The 21528-nt window shown below is 41.1% G+C and overlaps 1 long non-coding RNA gene across 1 annotated transcript; it reads left to right on the top strand.

The window, feature by feature from the left end:
• Nucleotides 1-13363: 13363 nt before the first annotated feature.
• LOC126947805 (uncharacterized) lies at nucleotides 13364-15310 on the top strand. Its single transcript, XR_007723202.1, has 3 exons — nucleotides 13364-13488; nucleotides 14170-14228; nucleotides 15163-15310. It is a non-coding gene; the product is annotated as an uncharacterized LOC126947805 (long non-coding RNA).
• The last annotated feature ends 6218 nt before the right edge of the window (nucleotides 15311-21528 follow it).

Here is a 21528-nt window from a genome sequence, read left to right on the forward strand (position 1 = left end):
GAGAAAGATAGGTGACCCCCCAACAAGGTCTGCTCCAGGGCCTTGGAGAAGGCCTCTTTGATTACTGGCACCTCATTCATATTTCCTTTGTTAGGCACTCTGGGCAGCAGGGTTCCCTCAGGTACTGGCTGTGGCTGGCATTCAGGTCACACCCTTCCTGGATCGGCCCTGTAGAAAGAGGCACAACTCACTCCCCTGTCAGCCCACGAACCTGAGTGTCTCATCCCTCAAAGTGTTCTGGGAGTGGGGCACCTCTCCTGCTTGGGCACTGCCAAAGCCAGTGAGCCTTGTCTGGCTAGAGGCAGTGGGGGTGGGTGGAGTGACATGGACTACCATCTGCATGTTTTCTGGGGGAATACAGGGCTGTGACCACCTGCAGAATTCAGGCAGGAGAGGGGCTGCTGTGCTAGAAGCCCAAGCTGGTGAGTCCCATCTGGCTAGCAGCAGTGTGGGTCAGAGGAATCTCCCAGTTCATCACCTGAGTGTTTCCTGGGGGGACACAGAGCTGTGCCCACTGGCAGAGTTCAGGCAGGGCTGGGTCTGCTGTACTGGAAGCAGGAGTCAAGCCTTGTCTGGCAGGGAGGAGTGAAGCAATCTGACTGCTCCCCAGCACCACAACTGTGGCCTCTATTGGTGTTATGGCAGTTGGTGCAAGGTTGTTCAGGTGTCTAAGGCCTAAGGGGCCCCCCATGGTTTTGAGTGGTACCTCTGCAAAAACTCTGGCAACTTTCTATATCAGTCTAGGCCCAGGGTAGGGTGGGGGTCAAGGGGGTTCTCCCCTTTCCTGAATTACACAGGTTCCTGTGATAATTGTGGATTCCCTGGGAACTCTTACTCCCTCACCCTGTCCCTGTATTAGGAAGCTTCTCTTGGCTCCATGCTAGTCCTGAGTGGGCAGCTGCCCAGCTTCACTACTTTCTGTTCTCTGTGTGTCCTCTCTCTGCCTTGATGGATCCTGACATGGATTCTTGGATGATCCACTTAAAGAGTCAGTATTTACTTGCCACTTTGTTTCTTCTCCATTAGAGTGGCACACAACTGCTGCTGCTAGTTAGCCATCTTGAAGCCACCTCAGGATTTTTTTTTTTTCTGGTATAAATCTTCAGAAAATTCATGCAGAAAGAGTTTTGGTGATAAATATTCTAAATTTTTACATGTGTAAGATATTTTTATTTTATCTTCCTAATTTGACTTTGATTGGAATTCTAGTGTTAAATTCTAGTGTAGTTCTCTTGAAAATTTGAAGATATTTTTCATTATTTACTGCTCTCAGAGTTTCTGAGAAGATTGATGTCAATTCATTCTTATTCATTTGTAGGTAATTTTTTCTGTTATATGAAAACTCTTAGAATTTCTCCCCAAAATTTTGTGAGTTCTGAAATAACACTATAGGTAGTGTGTTCACGTTTTTTCTTGTTTGGGTTTTAGTAGAAATTTTAAGTTTCAGGACTCATGTCTTTCCCTGCTCAAGGTAATTCTCTTCTATTATTTCTTTAAATAACATGTTCTCCTCTTTTGGTCTATTCTTACTTTTGGTAACTCCCATGAAATGGCTGTTGAAATTCCGTGTCTAGTCAGCAAAGTCTTTTAAGTTTTATTTCATATATTCCCTCTCATTGTCTCTTTGTATGCATTCTAGGGCAATTCTTTGTCTCACTCTGCTAGCTTACTACATCAGCCTTCGGTTGGGTCTGCTCTACTTTTTAGACTCTCTTAAGTTTGTGATTTCAACAACCACATTTTTAATTTTCACAATAAATAATTTATATATTTTTTTTAACTTATTCTGAGAATGCTGATTATGCTTCCTCCCCAGCCCCCAGCCCCAAAAAAGCTCTGTTTAGGTTGCTCTATTAATTCTATTTTTTCCCTCTGTAGGTTCTTGGGTTAATTGACTTTACTCTTTCTCTATGTGTTGGCTTCCCTCAAACATCTCATTATTCCCATAGCGAAGACTTTATCTTTGATTGTGTGTTATAGGTGTTTGTGCAGCCCACCAGGGCATTATTTTATTGAAAGTGTGTGGGAAGGATAGCACGCTAAAAGGACAGCACCTCAGTATGTATTTTTCTGAGCATGGCTGCTCTTCATTTCTTTTACAAATCACAGTCACATGCACATTGTCCATTCTCCATTCTCTCTACTCTAATCTTCCTCATGTTGTAAGCAATCACTCCCATTGCATGACTAGTCAATAGGGTAGGGGTTGGTCAGCTTGGCTGTTTCTACTAATCACCATGTTTATTGCCTCTTCTACTCATCAATCTCCAGGTATAAAGTTTCTTTGTATAAAATCTCACATTTTTTTTTTTTTTTTTTTTTTTGAGACGGAGTCTTGCTCTGTCGCCCAGGCTGGGGTGCAGTGGCCGGATCTCAGCTCACTGCAAGCTCCACCTCCCGGGTTCACGCCATTCTCCTGCCTCAGCCTCCTGAGTAGCTGGGACTACAGGCGCCCGCCACCTCGCCCGGCTAGTTTTTTGTATTTTTTAGTAGAGATGGGGTTTCACCGTGTTAGCCAGGATGGTCTCAAAATCTCACATTTTTAATAGTTTAATCATATACAGATTTTGGATTATGGCTTTTTAAAAAATCAATTTGACTCCTGTTACTTTTGTCCTTTAAGGATTTTTCCCAGTTCTGGTCCTCTGAGAGAGAGAGAGAGAGAGAGAGAGAGAGAGACAGAGAGAGACAGAGAGAGAGAAGGCACATTCTTATTTTCAAGTGTAGCTATGGTGTACTCACACCCTTACAAACACATCTATCATCTATCCATCCATCTATCTATCTATCTATCTATCTATCTATCTATCTATCTATCTATCATCTTACCACTTCTTCTGGCAAGAACTATAATTCTTTTTTTTTTTTTTTTGAGATGAAGTCTTACTCTGCTGCCCAGGCTGGAGTGCAGTGGTGTGATCTTGGTTCATTGCAACCTCTGCCTCCCGGATTCAAGTGATTCTCCTGTTTCAGCCTCCTGAGAAGCTGGGACTACAGATGCATGCTGCCACGCCTGGCTAATTTTTATATTTTTAGTAGAAACGGGGTTTCATCATGTTGGCCAGGGTAGTCTTGATCTCCTGACCTCATGATCCACCCACCTCAGCCTCCCAAACTGCTGGGATTACAGGCATGAGCCACCGTGTCTGACCAAGAACTGTAACTCTTTTATCTCAGTATTTCTAGTTTCTTCCACAGTGACTCCTCAAAAGGTGGTTGTAGATTTGGAAATAAATATAATTGAGTGGGCCGGTCATTCTCTGTCATGGGAAATCGGGCCATTTACAAGATAAATGCTTTATGGGAAGCTTTCAATTTGAATTCCAGTGATTTAACTTTCCTATCTACCTGTGTTTTGTCTTCCCAACACAACATCCATATTGATAATACATGGAAACAAATTTTCTGTAATGCTCAAAAATTGTATTTTGATACACATGTTCTTATTTGGTCCTTACAACCACCATCTGAGGCAAAAGTCCTGACCTCCATCTTTCAGTTGAGTAAACTGAGTCTCAGAGGGGACTAGTACAGGAATATGTTTTGAAAAGCAGCTGATGAACACAGATCTTTGGAAGCAAATTAAGTGTACCATCTTCCATAGAAAGATGGACATGTGCTTTCCTATTCCTTAAAACACTGGCCTACTGCAGATAGCAAAAGTTTAATAAAATATTAAAAACAAAATTTTATCAATTTTAAAGTAAGAGGGAAAAGAGAAAGAAATAAGTAAATGGACAAAATAAAATATAATACATAGAGGTAATTTTAGATCTTTTGTTGTTGTTCATTTTAATGTAATATTCACTTGTGTGAAGTTTGTGGTCAAATCTCTACAAGATGTTTTTTTGTTACTGAATGGAAATGTTTTTAATCTAAAATTTGCCATGGAAAATGGTTTCATTTTATCAGCATATTAACCAAATTATATCCTTGACTACTAGTACCTGATGTCAAGGGAAAATATTACAAAAGAAAGTAAAAATTTTCAGTTCAGTTGAGTTTCCATAACCCTCCTACTTATGTTAGTCATGTATTTTCCCTCTTTTAGAAGTGGTATACTTAGTATATTGGAGCCATTCCTAATTTTAACAGTTTATTAGTGGTTAAAGGCCTCATAAAGTATTCGAATGAGACATCAGAGTAATTTGTCTCACATATGATTAAAAACTCAAAATTAGTGTGTTATCATCTTATGGTTTATGATCACCAAGTCCACTCTAATCATAAACTTAGAGTGAATCTTAGTTCTAATCATAAACTAAGTTTAGCTGAATAATTCACTTTCATGTTATCAACTACTAAACTACAAATAATATTTGCAAAGACTACCCATATTATATTTGTTTAGCCCATATTTTTATTAATTAGTTCAGCAAAAATTGAATAGCATGTAAACATACTGTGCTTACAGTGGGGACACAGAAGTGAACAAGATAGTAGCCCTTCTTTAAGAATTTTGTTGTCTATGTGGGAAGAAGGTAAGACGGCCAGATTTAACAAATAAAAATGCAGGATGCCTAGTTAACTTTTAACTTAAGATAAGGCCAGGCACAGTGGCTCATGCCTGTAATCCCAGCACTTTGGGAGGCCAAGGTGGGTGAATCACTTGAGGTCAGGAGTTCGAGACTAGCCTGACCAACATGGTGAAACCCCGTCTCTACTACAAATACAAAAATTAGCCAGGTGTGGTGGTGTGTGCCTGTAGTTCCCAGCTACTCAGGGAGGCTGAGGCAGGATAATTGCTTGAACCCAAGAGGCAAACGTTGCAGTGAACTGAGATCACGCCACTAGCTCCAGCCTGAGCAACAAAGTGAGACTCTGTCTCAAAAAATAAAAAGGCGGAGCTTGCAGTGAGCTGAGATCCGGCCACTGCACTCCAGCCTGGGTGACAGAGCGAGACTCTGTCTCAAAAAATAAAAAATAAATAAAAAATAAAAAAATAAAAAATATAACAATAAACTTAAGGTTAAATAAATAAATGTTTAGTGTGTGTATTAGTCTGTTTCATGCTGCTGATAAAGACATACCCATGACTGGGAAGAAAAATAGGTTTAATGGACTTACAGTTCCACGTGGCTGGAGAGGCTTCACAATGATGGCAGAAGGCAAGGAGTAAGTCACGTCTTACATGGATGGCAGCAGGAAAAGAGAGAGTTTGTGCAGGGGAACTCCTCTTTATAAAATCATCAGATCTTATGAGACTTATTCACTATTGCAAGAACACCATGGAAGACTTCCCCCATGATTCAGTTACCTCCCACCAGGTCCCTCTCATGACACGTGGGAATTCAAGATGAGATGTGGGTAGAGACACAGCCAAACCGTATAATTCCACCCCCAGTCCCTCCCAAATCTCATGTCCTCACCTTTCAAAATCAATTATGCTTTCCCAACAGTCCCCCAAAGTCTTAAACTCATTTCAGCATTAACTCAAAAGTCCACAGTCCAAAGTCTCAACCAAGACAAGTTCTTCCATCCATGAGCCTGTAAAATCAAAAGCAAGTTAGTTACTTCTTAGATACAAAGGGGGTACAGGCGTTGGGTAAGTACAGCCATTCCAAATGGGAGAAATTGGCCAAAACAGAGGCTACAAGCCCCAGACAGGTCCAAAATCCAGCAGGCTAGTCAAATCTTAAAGCTCCAAAATGGTCTCCTTTGACTCCATGTCTCACATCCAGGTCACACTGATGCAAGAAGTGTGTTCCTATGGTCTTGGGCAGCTCCCTCCCTAAGGTACAGCTTTTTGCAAGGTACAACCTTCCTCCAGCTGCCTTCACAGGCTTGTGTTGAATGTCTGCCACTTTTCCAGATGCACGGTGCAAGCTGTTGGTGGATCTACCATTCTGGGGTCTGGAAGAGAGTGATCATCTTCTCACAGCTCCACTAGGTGGTGCCCCAGTAGGGACTCTGTGTGGGGGTTCCAATCCCACATTTCCCTTCTGCACTGCCCTAGCAGAGGTTCTCCATGAGGACCCCGCCCCTGTAGAAAACTTCTGCCTGGGCATCCAGGCGCTTCCATACAACTTCTGAAATCTAGGTGGAGGTTCCCAAACCTTGGTTCTTGACTTCTGTTCACTCACAGGCTCACCACCACATGGAAGCTGCCAAGGCTTGGGGCTTGTAGCCTCTGAAGCTATGGTCCAAGCACTATGTCATCCCCTTTCAGCCATGGCTGGAGCAGCTGAAACATAGGGCACCAAGACCCCAGGCTGTCCACAGCACAGAAGCCCTGGGACTGGGCCCACTAAACCACTTTTTCCTCCTAGGCCTCCAGGCCTGTGATGGGAGAAACTGCCATGAAGACCTCTGACATGCTCTGGAAACATTTTCCCCATTGTCTTGGGGATTAACATTCAGCTCTTCATTACTTATGCAAATTTCTGCAGCAGGCTTAAATTTCTCATCAGAAAATGGGATTTTATTTTCTATCACATTGTCAGGCTGCAAATTTTCTGAACTTTTATGATCTACTTCTCTTATAAAACTGAATGCCTTTAACAGCACCTAAGTTACCTCCATAATGCTTTGTTGCTTAGAATTTTTTTCTGCCAGATGCCCTAAAACATCTCTCTCAAGTTGAAGGTTCCACAAATCTATAGGGCAGGGGCAAGATGACACCAGTCTATTTGCTAAAACAGAACAAGAGTCTCCTTTGCTCCAGTTCCCGACAAATTCTTCATCTCCATCTGAGACTACCTCAGCCTGGATTTCGTTGTCCATATCATTGTCAGCATTTTGGTGAAAATCATTCAACAAGTCTCTAGGGAGCTCCAAACTTTCTCACATTTTCCTGTCTTCTCCTGTGCCTTCCAAACTGTTCCAATCCCTGTCTGTTATCCAGTTCCCAAGTTGCTTCCACATTTTTGGGTATCTTTTCAGCATCACCCCACTCTACTGGTAGCAATTTACTGTATTAGTCTGTTTTCACACTGCTGATAAAGCCATACCCAAGGCTGGGAAAAAAATAAGTTTAATAGCCAGTTCCATGTGGCTAGGGAGGCCTCACAATCATGGTGGAAGGCAAGGAGGGGCAAGTCATGTCTTACATGGTTGGCAACAGGCAAAGAGAGAGTTTGTGCCGGGGAGCTCCTCTTTATAAAATCATCAGATCTCATGAGACTTATTCACTATCGTGAGAACAGCATGGGAAAGACTTGCCCTCATGATTCAGTTACCTCCCACTGGGTCCCTCCCATGACATGTGGAAATTCAAGATGAGATTTGGATGGAGACACAGCCAAACCATATCAGTATGTCTATGTAGAATTTGGAATATACTATTAACTTTTCTGTTCTTTTCCTGAAATTTGAATTTAACTCAGAAGTTTGTATTTTATCTGGGAACCCTAGGAGAAAGTCAAGGAAAAAGATTGTTATACAACTCTTTTAATAAGTGATATAACATGGCTAAGTCTAGAGAATGGTAGAAATATATAGCTCCTTGATAATTAAGGGTTTTCTTTTCCTTTTTAGATTTTCATATATGCTAGAAGAGAATGCGATTTCTTTCTGCAATTTGACAAGGTTAGCGATCTGCAAAATGTCCTGAGAGGAGAGCATCTTCTTAGATAAAAATGATGCACATATAAATATGTGTAGGAATTCCTCAACCATACTGAAATTGACTGCATTGCAAGAGCATCGAACCCAGTTTATAGTCATATGAGATGATTTTTCAGGATGAAGCCTATTAAAAATGTTCCTTTAATGTGTTTCTATATGGCAATCATGGAAAACAAACATGCTTTACTATTCTGAAAATACAGTAGAAGATACATTTCTTTCAGAGAGTGCTAATAGCACTCTCTGAAATTCTGGGCCCTGAACCTTTTAGAAATAATGTCTGGAGAAGGAATTTTAAAGCTAGAAGATCAACTGGGCTCATCTGGTTAATGCTTCTCATGCTACAGACATGAGAGCCAAGGCTAGCTAGGCTTAAGAGATTGTGACTGCTCCAGAAACAAATTATTCTATATCATATACGATGCTACCTTTTTTTCCCCAGCAGGCAATTATTTAATGTGGATGAGAATCATAAAAAGACTCTGAAAAACTTTTGTAAAGTTGAGGAAGGAGTGAAAAAAGAAAATACAGAAGAGGGAAACAATAAGGAAGTGATACTAGGAAAGTAAATCCATTCTGTTTTCAGATTAATTAAAAGAGAAAAATTGTGTAGTAGTTTTCCCCTACTCATATCTCTTGTCTCTGTTTTGAGACACTTATAATTTTCATAATTCATTGAAAAGGTAAAAGTCTGTGTCTATTTTTTGCTGCTATAACTGAATACCCAAGGCTGAGCTATTGATTAGTTAATTGTAGAGATGGGGGTGGTCTTGCTATTTTGCCCAGGGTGGTCTCAAACTCCTGGGCTCAAGTGATTCTCGTGCCTTGGTCTCCCACAGTTCTGGGATTAAAGCTCCTACTCCTGACCCCTGGATTGGGTAATTATAATGAACAGTAATTTATTTCTTGAGTTCTGAAGACCGTGAAGTCCAAGCTTGAGGGGCCAGCATCTTCTGAAGGACTTCTTGCTGCATTATAACATGACAGAAGGGCAAGAGAGTGTGCAGGAAAGAACAGCAAGGGTGCCCATCCTTTTATTGGAATCCACTCCCATAATAACTAATCTACTCTCAGGATAAAGGCATTAATCCATTCATGATGTCAGAGACCTTATGACCTAGTCACCTCTCAAACATCCCACCTCTTTTTTTTTTTTTTTTGAGACGAGTCTCGCTCTGTCACCCAGGGTGGAGTGCAGTGGCGAGATCTCCCACTCACTGCAAGCTCTGCCTACCAGGTTCAGGCCATTCTTCTGCCTCATTCTCCCAAGTAGCTGGGACAACAAGTGCCTGCCACCACGCCCGGCTAATTTTTTTTATATTTTTAGGAGAGACGGGGTTTCACCGTGTAAGCCAGGATGGTCTCGATCTCCTGACCTCATGATCCACCTGCCTCATCCTCCCAAAGCGCTGGGATTACAGAAGTGAGCCACCGTGCCCGGCAACATCCCACCTCTTAACACTGTTGCATTGGGGATTAAGTTTCTAATATGTGAATGTCAGGAGACACATTCGAGCCATAGCATTCTGTCACCATTCCCCCAAATTTATGTCCTTTTCACATATGAAATACATTAATTCCATCCCAATAGCCTTGAAGTCTTAACTAGCTCCAGCACCAATTCAAATATCCTAAGTCCAGAGTCTCACCAAACGATATATGCTTAAGACTCAAAGCACAATAAAACCTCAGGCAAATTTTTCTCCAGCTATGAGCCTGTAAAATCAAAACAAATTACATGCTTTCAAAGTACAATCATGGAACAGGCATAGTGAAGGGAGCCAGCCCCTCCACACCTGTGGGCGTTTCTCATCAGGTGGAACGAGAGACTTGAGAAAAGAAAGAGACACAGAGACAAAGTATAGAGAAACAAAAGTGGGCCCAGTGGACCGGTGCTCAGCATAGGCTTAGCATATGCTCAGCATATGGAGGACCCTGGGGGATGGTCAGGTCTTTCCCTTCCCATGAGGCCATATTTCAGACTATCACATGGGGAGAAACCTTGGACAATACCTGGCTTTCCTAGGCAGAGGTCCCTGAGGCCTTCCGCAGTGTTTGTGTCCTTGCGTACTTGAGATTAGAGAATGGTGATGACTTTTAACAAGCATACTGCCTTTAAGCACTTGTTTAACAAAGCACATCCGGCATAGCCCTAAATCCATTAAACCTTGAGTAAACACAGCACAAGTCTCTGCAAGCACAGGGTTGCAGGTAAGGTTACAGATTAACAGCATCTCAAGGCAGAAGAATTTTTCTTAGTACAGAACAAAATGGAATCTCTTATGTCTGCTTCTTTCTACATAGACACAGTAACAGTCTGATACCTCTTTCTTTTCCCCACAGCATAAGATAGGCAATTCTATTCCAAAAGGGAGAAATAGCCAAGAAGAAATGAGTAACAGACCCCAAACAAGTCCCAGACCCCAAAAGTAGACATTAAATTTTAAGATTCCAGGACACACTGGCGTGGGGATTGAATTCCAGAGCCACACACAGCCTGGTCCTGTGGGTTTGCTGGGCTCAGCTCATGCAGCACCTCTCATGCCTGCAGCTTTCCCAGACTGACATTGCATACTGGTAGGTCTACAGATCTACAGACTTGGAAGTGGTTGCACTCCCATGAATCCACTAGACATTACCCTGGTGAGGACTCCGCAGTGGCTTTGCCCCTCTGGCAAGTTTTTCTTGGGTTTACAGGCAGCCACAACATCCTTTGAAATCTAGATGGGGGCAGCCAGGGCCCCACAACTCATGTACCCTGCAAGCCTGAAGAATTAGCACTACATGGATGCTGCCAAGACCCATATATTGCATCCTCCAGGGTGGCAGTTGAGCTCCACCTGGGCCAGCTTGAGCTGGGGCAGCCGAGGAGACTGCACTGGGGAATGTGGGAGTGTTATGCCCAGACCGTTTGTTCCCCAAAGAAGACCACCAGAGTCCAGAGTCAAAGCCAAGCGGCAAGGATCTTTTACTATAAGTTCGAACTTGGTCCCTCCATTCCACAGCGTACAAGAGGGCCCCGAACAATGCGAGTGCTTGCTTTTTATAGCCCGATGTAAACAGGATATGTAAAGTTACAGGGGAACAAGGTAATTCTCTCGGTTACAGCATTACAATTGGTTAATATTATACATTTAGCATTTTTTATTGGTTCCCGCTGTGTCCTTATCGGAGATTGAAAGAAATATGGAGGAATGTGTTTGTGCTGGGCTCAGGAAGTTGAGAGATATATGGTGGGTTGTGTTTGTGCTGGGCTGAGGGAGTTGGGAGATATATGAGGAATGTGTTTGTGCTGGGCTCGTGCTGGGCTCACGGAGTTGGGAGATATATGAGGAATGTGCCTGCGCTGGGCTCGTGCTGGGCTCAGGGAGTTGGGAGATATATGAGGAATGTGCCTTATTCCTTTCAGGAGCGAAGTCCTAAAGTGGTTCTGGGCAGCAGATCCTGAGGTCCTGCTGGATGCTTCTCTTGACCTCAAGATTCTAGCTTGCTTGGAAGATCTCTGAAATGCCTTTGGGGTCACTCTCACATTATCTTGGTAAATAGAACCTGGATTCCTTCTATCGATATTAATCTCTTTAGCAAATGGTCAATTGGCCAAACCCTTAATATTCTTTCCTGAACACATCTTTTTATTCCTTACATGGCCGTGCTGAGAATTTTCCAAATCTTTCCTTTCTGCTTCCCTTTTAGTTATAAACTCCTTCTTTAAAGTATTTTTCTTTTTTATTCATTTTACTGCAAGCAGCCAAAAGAAGTCACATAGCACCTTGAATGCTCCGATGCTTAGACATTTCTTCTGTCAGGTATCATAGTTCATTTTTCTGGGAGTCAGACGCGCTACCACTGGGCCACGAGGTCACGTAGTTCATTGTTCTTAAGTTCTGTCTTCCACAAAGTCCTAAAACATGGACATAAATTCCACCAATTTCTTTGCAACTGTATAAGAAGGATGGTCTTTGCTCCATTTTCCGATACCTTGTTCCTTATTTCCATCTGAGACCTAATTGGAGTGGCCTTTGCTATCTATAGTTTTACCAGCATTCTGATCATGTCCAATTATGTAATTCCTAAGAAGATTTAGGCTCTCCCTACAGTGCTTGTCTTCTTACAAGCCCTCATCAGAGTTGCCCTTAGCACTCCACTCACAGCAATCTAGGCTTTTTCTAGCCTGCTTCTCCAAATTACTTCAGCCTCTGCCCATTACCCAGTTCCAAAGCCACTTCCACATTTTCAAACTTTTTTTTGTAACAACAACTCCACTTTTCAGTACCAGTTTCTTAGTCTGTTTCATGCTGCTGTAGCAGAATACTAAAGGCTAGGTAATTTATGATTAATAAAAATGTATTTTTCATAGTTCTGGAGGCTGACAAGTCTAAGACTGAGGGGCTAAAATCTTGTGACGGCTTTCTTAATGCATCACACGGTGGAAAGTAGAAAGGCAAGAGAGCATGCATGAGAGAGTGGGAAGAGGGTAGAACTGATCCTTTTATCAAAAGCCCACTCCCATGATAACTAGCTCACTCAGCAATATTTATCCACTGCGGAGGGCAAAACCCTCATGACCTAATCACCTTTTTTTTTTTTTTTTTTTTTTTTTTTTTTTTGAGACGGAGTCTCGCTCTGCCCCCCAGGCTGGAGTGCAGTGGCCGGATCTCAGCTCACTGCAAGCTCCGCCTCCCGGGTTCACACCATTCTCCTGCCTCAGCCTCCCGAGTAGTTGGGACTACAGGCGCCCGCCACCGCGCCCGGCTAGTTTTTTGTATTTTTTAGTAGAGACGGGGTTTCACCGTGTTAGCCAGGATGGTCTCGATCTCCTGACCTCGTGATCCGCCCGTCTCGGCCTCCCAAAGTGCTGGGATTACAGGCTTGAGCCACCGCGCCCGGCCCTAATCACCTTTTAAAGGACGCATCTCTCAACAGTGCTGCGCTAGGAATTAACTTTCCAACACTTCAATTTGGGGGCTCACATTTAAACGAAAGTAGTAACCTGAACTGTTCTAAACCAGAAGATCTGTCAGGGGACATAGGGTACCCAGTTGGCAGAATTGAAAATATACTTTTAAAAAATTTGGCCGGGTGCAGTGGCTCAGGCCTGTAATCCCAGCACTTTGGGAGGCCGAGGCGGTTGGATCATGAGGTCAGGAGATTGAGACCATCCTGGCTAACACGGTGAAACCCCGTCTCCACTAAACAAAATATTAAAAATTGGCCAGGTGCCTGTAGTCCCAGCTACTCGGGAGGCTGAGGCAGGAGAATGGTGTGAACCTGGGAGGTGGAGCTGCACTCCAGCCTGGGCAACAGAGTGAGACTCTGTCTCAAAAAAATAAAATAAAATAAAATAAAATAAATGTATTATCTATATTTTGACTTAATGTAAAGAAATTTAGGAATTGCTGTTATTAACTCTGTGGAAATTTTCTATGATTTATTTCTGAATTTGATTAATTAATTATTATTATTTTTGTTTCCCTCACCTATAATTGCATTATTTCCTAACTCCATTCCTACCCTGACTTTGGAGTGCTTTACAAATCCTGGGGATCTTTAAGAAATTTGATGCCCTCCACTAAGATTTGGATATAGTTTATTTGTCCCCTTCAGGTCTCATGTTGAAATTTGATCCCCAACATTGGAGGTGGGGACTGATGGAAAGTGTTTGGATCATGGAGGTGGATCCCTTGTGAACAGCTTTGTGCCATTCTTGTGAATGTGAGTGAGTTCTCATTCTTAGTTTCTGCAAAAACTGGCTGTTGAAAGGAGTCTGGCACTTCCTCCTTTCTTGCTTCCTCTCTGTCATGTGATGCCTTCTCCACTTCACCTTCTCCCATTGAGGAGAAGCTTTCGGAGGCCCTCACCAGGTGCAAATGCTGATACCATGCTTGATACTGATACCATGCTTCTTGTACAACCTGCAGAACTGTGAGTCAAGTAAACCTCTTTTCTTTATTAATCGCCCAACCTCAGGTATTCCTTTATAGCAACACAAATGAACTAAGACACCCTCTTATTCTTGTTAGTTACTAGGTAATCTCATTTTATTTTATTTTCTCCCCATTTCTCTGGTATTCTAAACATCCATGAGGATATTGCATGGGCTTTCATTCATTTATTGTTTTTGGCATTCGATGGTAGCATTCAGTGTTTCACTTCTGCAAAATTAGTGTCTCAATTTTTTTTATTTTTTTTCTTTGATAAGTTATTTCTGTCAATTTGTTTTTTGGAAATTTCTTTGCATCTCACTGGGTCTTCTAAATTAATTTTCTTTTTCTTTCATGTTTTGCTCAGTTTTAATCTCTTCTTTCTTCTTTCCAGATATATCTTAGGTTTTATATTTCTACCTTTTAATTGATTCTTCTTTTATTTTTATTTCCTTTTGTTTTTATCACACTTTTAATTTCCAACAGTTTTTTGTCTTTCTTCGTGGCCTCCACTGCTTATTTTATGTGAATGAAAACTCTTCAAGTTTCTCTACAGAAGCTAACTAGAATTTTGTCTGTTCTGAAGTTTTCTTTCTTTTTTTTTTTTTAAATCCTTCTTTCTCCTAAGTTAAATGATTAGAGGTTTTTCTTCTTTTTGTTTTTAGCTTTATCTTTCTTTCAGGTTACCAAATTTCCTCAAATAGTTGGTAGTAATGCATGACACTTGGCTGCTCTGGAAAGGTAGGTGGGCTTATTAACTGATAGTCTTCACATTATAGAAACAAAAGGAAGCAGGCCATGTGTGTTTCAAGACCCCCAGTGCCCACATGTAGAGGTCTTTGCTCTGGAAAAACTGATGTCTGATCGCTCTGCCTTAGGTAGTCTCAGATACTTCATTAACCTCTTTGTGAAAGAACCCTCTGATTTAAAAAAAAATTTTATTTTATTTTTATGTTTTTACATAGGATACAGTTATCTGACTGTCCATGTTTCTACATGTGGTTGGAAAAGTTAGGGAATGTAATATGAGCTCAAATGTTCTGGATTCAGAGTTTCATTTAGACAACTTCATAGTTTGAATTCTGGGCCTCTCCAGAGTTCTGCCTCAAAATGTATTGCATTCCCCTCTTCTACAGCCATCTTTCCTCTAGGCTACCTTTTCTTTATCCTGTTACATCATTTACTCCTTTATTTATTTTTTATCTGTCATAACTTTTTAAAAACTTTTTTTTTTAACGTGCTCATCTTTTCTCCTTAATTGGTTGCATATTTATAATACTTTAAGTTATTTTATTTTTTCAGTGGAAACTCAGGGATTATGAAAGACAAGGATGTATGGCAAATCTTTCATCTTGAAATAGAAACCTATTATTAAATTTTTCTAAAGCCAGAATATTTGGAAAATATTAGTACAACGGTACATGAATACAGGATAAATCTGCCAGTTATTTCAAAAGTTGGGCAAAGTGTTATGTTTTGAGGCATCTGGTTAACATAAAATATATTTTAAAATTTATTAATTTGTCATCAGATACAAATATTCATTAAATATGTAGTATGCCAGATCAGAGAAAGATTTTTCTATCCTGTTTGGCAAGTAGATTGTTTGGTTCACCTGTCAAACTGTGTCATCAGAGACTCCACTCTTTTTATTTATTTTCTTTGCTATACTTAGCTGCCCTGTAGGAAATTGCCTTCATGTGATGATTGCCTTTAAGTACAGTTTCAAGAAAGCTATTCCAGACCAGAAATACCAGAAAGCCTCATGGACCAGATTAAAATGCTTGGATTACATGGTTTATTAAATCAACTTAAAAACACACAGCAAGAAACAAGTGGAAAGAGTTAAGGTAAGTTAACATATTTAAGTTAGAAAAGTCCAAAAGAGAAGCTAAAAAAAGAAAGATTGGGTTATTTTCAGACAATTTAATGCAACAGAAAATAATCCAAGGTATGATAATAGAGCCCTAGGATAACACTGTATTATGGCTTAAGCAAATCACTAATATTCGTAATAGTGACCAGAAATGGAAATGAAAATATATGATTGTATTCTTTATGTTTGCAAGAAGGCAAAACAGGTTTATAATTTATTTTAGGAAGAATTCCATTCAATATGCTTTTTAAAAATCTAGGTGACTAAAACTTTGACTTTTTCATGAGAGTACAGACTAGGATTTGTTTTTTAGCTCTGTCACTCACTGTGTGACACTGTATAATCTAAATCATATATGTGAGCTCTCATTTCTTCAGCTGTGAAATGGTAAAAGTAATACATTTCTGATATACTTATGACAATTCAATAAAATTATTCATGTATGATGTTTAGGATAATATTATTTGCTATTATTAATATTACTAAAATGTTTTTCTTCAGTTTTTATGAGTTCGTTGTATGTATAATTTTAATGGTTACAAAATATTTTGTCATACAGTTTTAATTTAAACTACTAAATCAATCTCCATCAGATACTGGCAGGAGTTTTTGTCTGTTTTTGTTTTTCAGAAATGGATGACATTAATCTAAAATTTATAAGAAAATGTAAAAGTTTAGAAATAGGCAAGGCAAGCCTGAGGAAGAAGAAGAAAAAAAACTAGAGGACTTGCACTAAACATAAAGATCTCTTAAAAACTATAATTAATTATATTCTTTTTTTTTTTTTTTTTTTTTGAGACGGAGTCTCGCTCTGTCGCCCAGGCTGGAGTGCAGTGGCCGGATCTCAGCTCACTGCAAGCTCCGCCTCCCGGGTTCACGCCATTCTCCTGCCTCAGCCTCCCGAGTAGCTGGGACTATAGGCGCCCGCCGCCTCGCCCGGCTAGTTTTTTGTATTTTTTAGTAGAGACGGGGTTTCACCGTGTTAGCCAGGATGGTCTCGATCTCCTGACCTCGTGATCCGCCCGTCTCGGCCTCCCGAAGTGCTGGGATTACAGGCTTGAGCCACCGCGCCCGGCCAATTAATTATATTCTTATGTGATGCATTATATTTAGTAGTTAAGACAGTGTGACTCAAATATAGATTAAAATTACTAATGGCACAGAATAGAGTTCAGAAACAGATTCACCTGATTTATGAAAAATGTGATATTGCGGTGCAGTGAGAAATGGATGGGACCATTGGATGTTCACATGGAAAAAGCATATATCAACTTCTTCCTCACAAAAATAAATTTCAGAACAATTACATATCAATGTGAGAGATAAACCTATAAGGCTTTTAGAATCATCAATGCTATATATGTGAATAAGTTTGGTTTTTTTAATAGTAGAGTTTAATAGGTAAAGAGTAGAATAACCCCAGGCAGATGTTTTTTGAGAGATTAAAAGGTGTCAGGGATGGGAAGCCAGATACTCCTGGGCGACAAGTTCATGGAAATAATTAATGTGATTTTGTTACTGGGAAGAGCAGAGTCCTTGGTTCCTAGACTTACTTGCAAGAAAGAATTCCACCGAGACCACTTAGCCCAAAAAGAGAATTTACTGAAGCAAAATTAGAGCAGAGAGTTCATTTAGAGAGACAGTACACTCTAAACGATGGGGCATAGTGGGCTACTCACAGAGAATGAGCCAGCAGTAGCTCCGAGAGTTCTGCACTGGGTTTTCATGACGGATTTTTTCTTGAAATTCTCATCTCTATCTTAAGTCTCCACCTTTTTCCTTCATCTAGTTTTTCCTGCTGCTGCCTTAAGTCCCTGCCTTTTCCCTGCCTAGTTCCTGCCTCAGATTGGTGGGATTCTCTCTTACTATTAGTTGGCGTGCATGTGTGGACCTGGTGTTGGACACAAATTCTACCTAATGGCTACATTGCTCATTACCATCACCCCAGGAAGGCTGTGTAGCAGTTAAATCTGTACTTTTTATGCCTGCATATCTCTTAGGAATTTCACTTCACCCTCTTTCTCTCTTTATCAGCATGCAGCTAGCTACATTCCGACAGGTTAATTGCAGGGTGGGTGATTTCTGGGCGATTCTTCCCACATAAGTATTTCCCCTTCTCTTTGCTTATATCCAGCACATGTGTTTTGGGTGGTCCCTGGGGTGTGAGATTTTCCAGACCTCCCTTTTCCTCAGTGACTCCCCTACTCTCGCTGCTTACGTCTAGCTATCTGCCTACTATGACAATTTCTTCCTACCACAATTAATATGAAAGAGAATTAATTCATTCATTCATCCACTCACATAACAAATACTACCTGAGTGACAACCGTGTCCCAAGCATTGTTCTAGGTGCTGAGGATATAGTAATGAACAAGGCAGTTAGTTCCTCTTTTCATGGCTCATTCATGAGGCAGACATGGAGGCAACAGAAAGCAATCCATAAATAGATAAATAAATAAATGACGAAGAAATAAAATTCAGTAGTGAATTTGAGACAATGAATCAACCCATTCAGTGATGAAACAGAGAGTGACCAGTAGTTCTTAAAGATGGAGTGGTCACGGAAGGCCTCTCTGGGGACATAGGAAGTCACCTGTCACCTGAATGGCAAGAATCCCACTGCTAGCTATGTACCCACATGGTGTTATGAAATGTATTGGTTTTCATGCATGGATTCTGGCTTACAACTCCCAAAGCCCTTGTTGCAGTCTTTTGTTACAACGTTGGGTATGTTAGGCCTCAGAAGTGGGCCTCTGACCTTCCTCTGCCCTCCTTTCACTTGACCCAAAACAAGACTCTAATCTTAGCTTGCCTTTCTGATGTGGGTCTTAAGGCCCTCCCATGAGGGGAGTCCCACCCTGTACCTTGGGGGAAGGAATGCTGACATCATGAAAATCTAAAGGCACAGGGCTCAGAGAGTTTTTGGATACCTGAACACATGGAGATACCTGCAGGTACCTCCCCAAGGAGGGCGTGCAAGCTCCACACCCCTTCCCCTACACCTCATCCCACATGTCTCTTTATTTGTATTCTTTGCAATACCCTTTATAGTAAACCAGTAAATGTAAGTCAGTGTTTCCATGAATTTTTGGAGCTACTTCAGCAGATTCATTGAACTCAAAGAGAGGGTCATGGGAACCCCAACTTGAAGCTGGTTGGTCGGAAGTTACAGAGGCCCAGACTGGTGTGGTGGGGGAAGGACTTGGGGACTGAGCCCTCAACTTGTAGGATATGACACTGTGTTCATATCAGTTCAGTGTTGAACGGAATTAACAGCTGATGTCTACTGCCTGGTGTGCGGGGAAAAGAATCGCACGCATATGGTCACAGAAGTCTCCTGTGTTGATGACCATTGTGGTGTGAGAGTAGAGGAAAAATATGATTAAAGAGTTTTCTCTACACACCCCAGAAGATAGGAAATCAGTATATCAGAGAGATATCTATACTCCACTGTTTTTTGCAGCAGTTTTCACAATAGCCAAGATTTGGAAGCAACCTAAGTGTCCATCAAGAAATGAATGGATAAAGAAAATGCACATTTACACAAGGGAGCACTATTCAGCCATTAAAAAGAATGAGATCCTGTCATTTGTCCACATGGATGAAATTGGAGGTCATCATGTGAAGTGAAATAAGCCAGACACAAAAAGACAAACTTTGCATGTTGTCACTTACTTGTGGGACCTAAAAATTAAAACAACTGAACTCATAGAGATAGAGAGGGTAGAAGGATAGTTACCAGAGGCTGGGAACTATGAGGGGGGATTGTGGGAGGGAAGTGAGGATAGTTAATACATACAAAATAATAATTAGAAAGAATGAATAAGACCTAATATTTGATAACACAGCAGGGTGACTATAGTCAATAATAGTTTAACTGTACATTTTAAAATAATGAAAAGAGTATAATAGGTTGTAACACAAAGGATAAACTTTGGGGTGATGGATACCCCATTTTCCCAATGTAATTATTATGCATTGCATGTCTCTATCAAAGTATTTCACGTACCCCATAAGTATATACACTTACTATATACCCATAAAAGTTAAAAAAAATAAACCAGCTGACACAGCTCTAGAGAAAAAAACATTTCTTGCAATGATATCATTCGTTGCAAAGGTCCACAGGTAGAAAAGAGCCTAGCAATTCAGGAACCAAAAAGAAAACCAGTGTGGCCGAAGTGTCATGACAAGGAGATGAATGGTATTCGATGATGTTGAAGAGGTAACTAGGGGGCTGCTGATGTGAGTAAAGAGTTCGTGGGCTTTTTTTTTTTTTTGAGACGGAGTCTGGCTCTGTCGCCCAGGCTGGAGTGCAGTGGCGCGATCTCGGCTCACTGCAAGCTCCGCCTCCTGGCTTCAAGCGATTCCCCTGCCTCAGCCTCCAGAGTAGCTGGGACTACAGGAGTGCGCCACCATGCCCAGTTCATTTTTGTATTTTCAGTAGACACAGGGTTTCACCATGTTGACCAGGATGATCTCAATCTCTTGACCTCCTGATCCGCCCGCCTCAGCCTCCCAGTGTTGGGATTACAAGGGTGAGCCACCACGCCCAGCCTGTGTTTTATTTAAAGAGATGAAAAGGTGTTAGAGAGGAATACTACTTTACCTTCTTCATTTTTCCATAGAAGGAAGAAAATTTCTACTTTGTTTTCTCAAAGAGAAGAGAGTTAGAGTAACAATTCCAGATTCTGTATGACTTATCTAATTGAAGAATTCTGGATAAGAAACTGAGATCACAATACTATTTTTCAATATTCTGGTAGACCATGGTGTTTTTAGGTACCAACAAGACATTGCTATTCTTTTGATATAATAACATTAAGATTAAAAAAAGAACCATTAACATCTTTAGATGTCTTAATATACTACACTAAAATGTTTAATCAGACATTTGATATATTATAAAACATTCTTCTATACTTCCAAAATTCTTCTAAACAAGAACAACAAAAGTCAATTGAGCATAGACATGGAATCATAAACGTAAAAATTCTTACTCTGGTTTAAAAACTTTCTAAACAAGTGAAATATAAACATGACAAAGTTGAAATTAATTCAGGTGTTAATCAGTTTCTAGAAAATAAAAAAAAGAACTAAAAACATTTTCTTTGGAAAAAAAACACACACTACAGCTTGCTCTCAATGTAATTACTGAAAAAAATGAAAGCTTTCAAAAAGATCTTCTCAAACTTCTCTAGCAAGAAGGTGAATTAACCAGAGGAAAATATTGAAATCGTTTATAAATGTCTTATTTCCCACAAAAAGAGTTTTTGATAGTTTTTTTTTTTTTTTTTTTTTTTAACAAAAAATAACTACATGCACGGGTTTCAGCAAAATGGCAGAATGGGAGGGCCCCAGCCCAACACCCTTCACAGAAATTATCTAGTCTTCTTACAGAGTTAGTAACTATTCACAGACAAGAATGCCTTTGTGAGAAGTCTAGATCACTGGGATAAAATTGCAGCGCCCAGTAGAGCATAGAAACAGAAAAGCTATATTAAAAGAGGTAAGAGGAATGATTTCACTTTGGCCGGTGTTGCCCCTCCAGCAAGCCAGCACAGAGCCATGCCAAGAAAGATCCCCTTGGCCTATCACTTCTCCAGTGGGAGAAAGAGAGACTGAGGTGGCTGTTCAATTTCCCCAGCATATCAGAGACATACAGAAGAGCCCCAAATCGGTTTCACTGCATATGGAATTCTCGGGGGATTGGCCTGGATAGACTGACAGGAGAGAGCTATGAACAAAGAAAAAGAGTTGTGGGAATTTGAACAGCAGCATGCAGATCTTTGTGGAGTCTCCCTATTTCCACCAGTGGCCTTACCCAAACGGGGCCCCACTGGCAGCCTCGCCAAACCAGAGTCCACTCATCCAGCCCTGCCTAAGTGTGAAGGTCCTCCAACTGGCCCTATCCAATGATGCAGCACACTCAGTGGCTCTACCTGACTAGAGAGTCTAGACAGTAGCCCTGTCATGCCAGGGAGCCCAGCCAGCAGCCCTGCCAGATCAGGGAGCACTTCCAGCACCCTGCTCAATCAGGGAGCATGGCCAGCATTCCCACCTGAATGCAGAGCCTAGCTAGAAGCCCTGCTCACCTGAATGCAGAGCCCAGATAGCAGCCCTGTCAGACCACAGAGCCCAGCCAGATGTCCCATCTTACTGTGG

This window comes from Macaca thibetana, chromosome 2 (genome assembly GCF_024542745.1).
Source record: "Macaca thibetana thibetana isolate TM-01 chromosome 2, ASM2454274v1, whole genome shotgun sequence".
Classification (NCBI taxonomy): Eukaryota; Metazoa; Chordata; class Mammalia; order Primates; family Cercopithecidae; genus Macaca; species Macaca thibetana.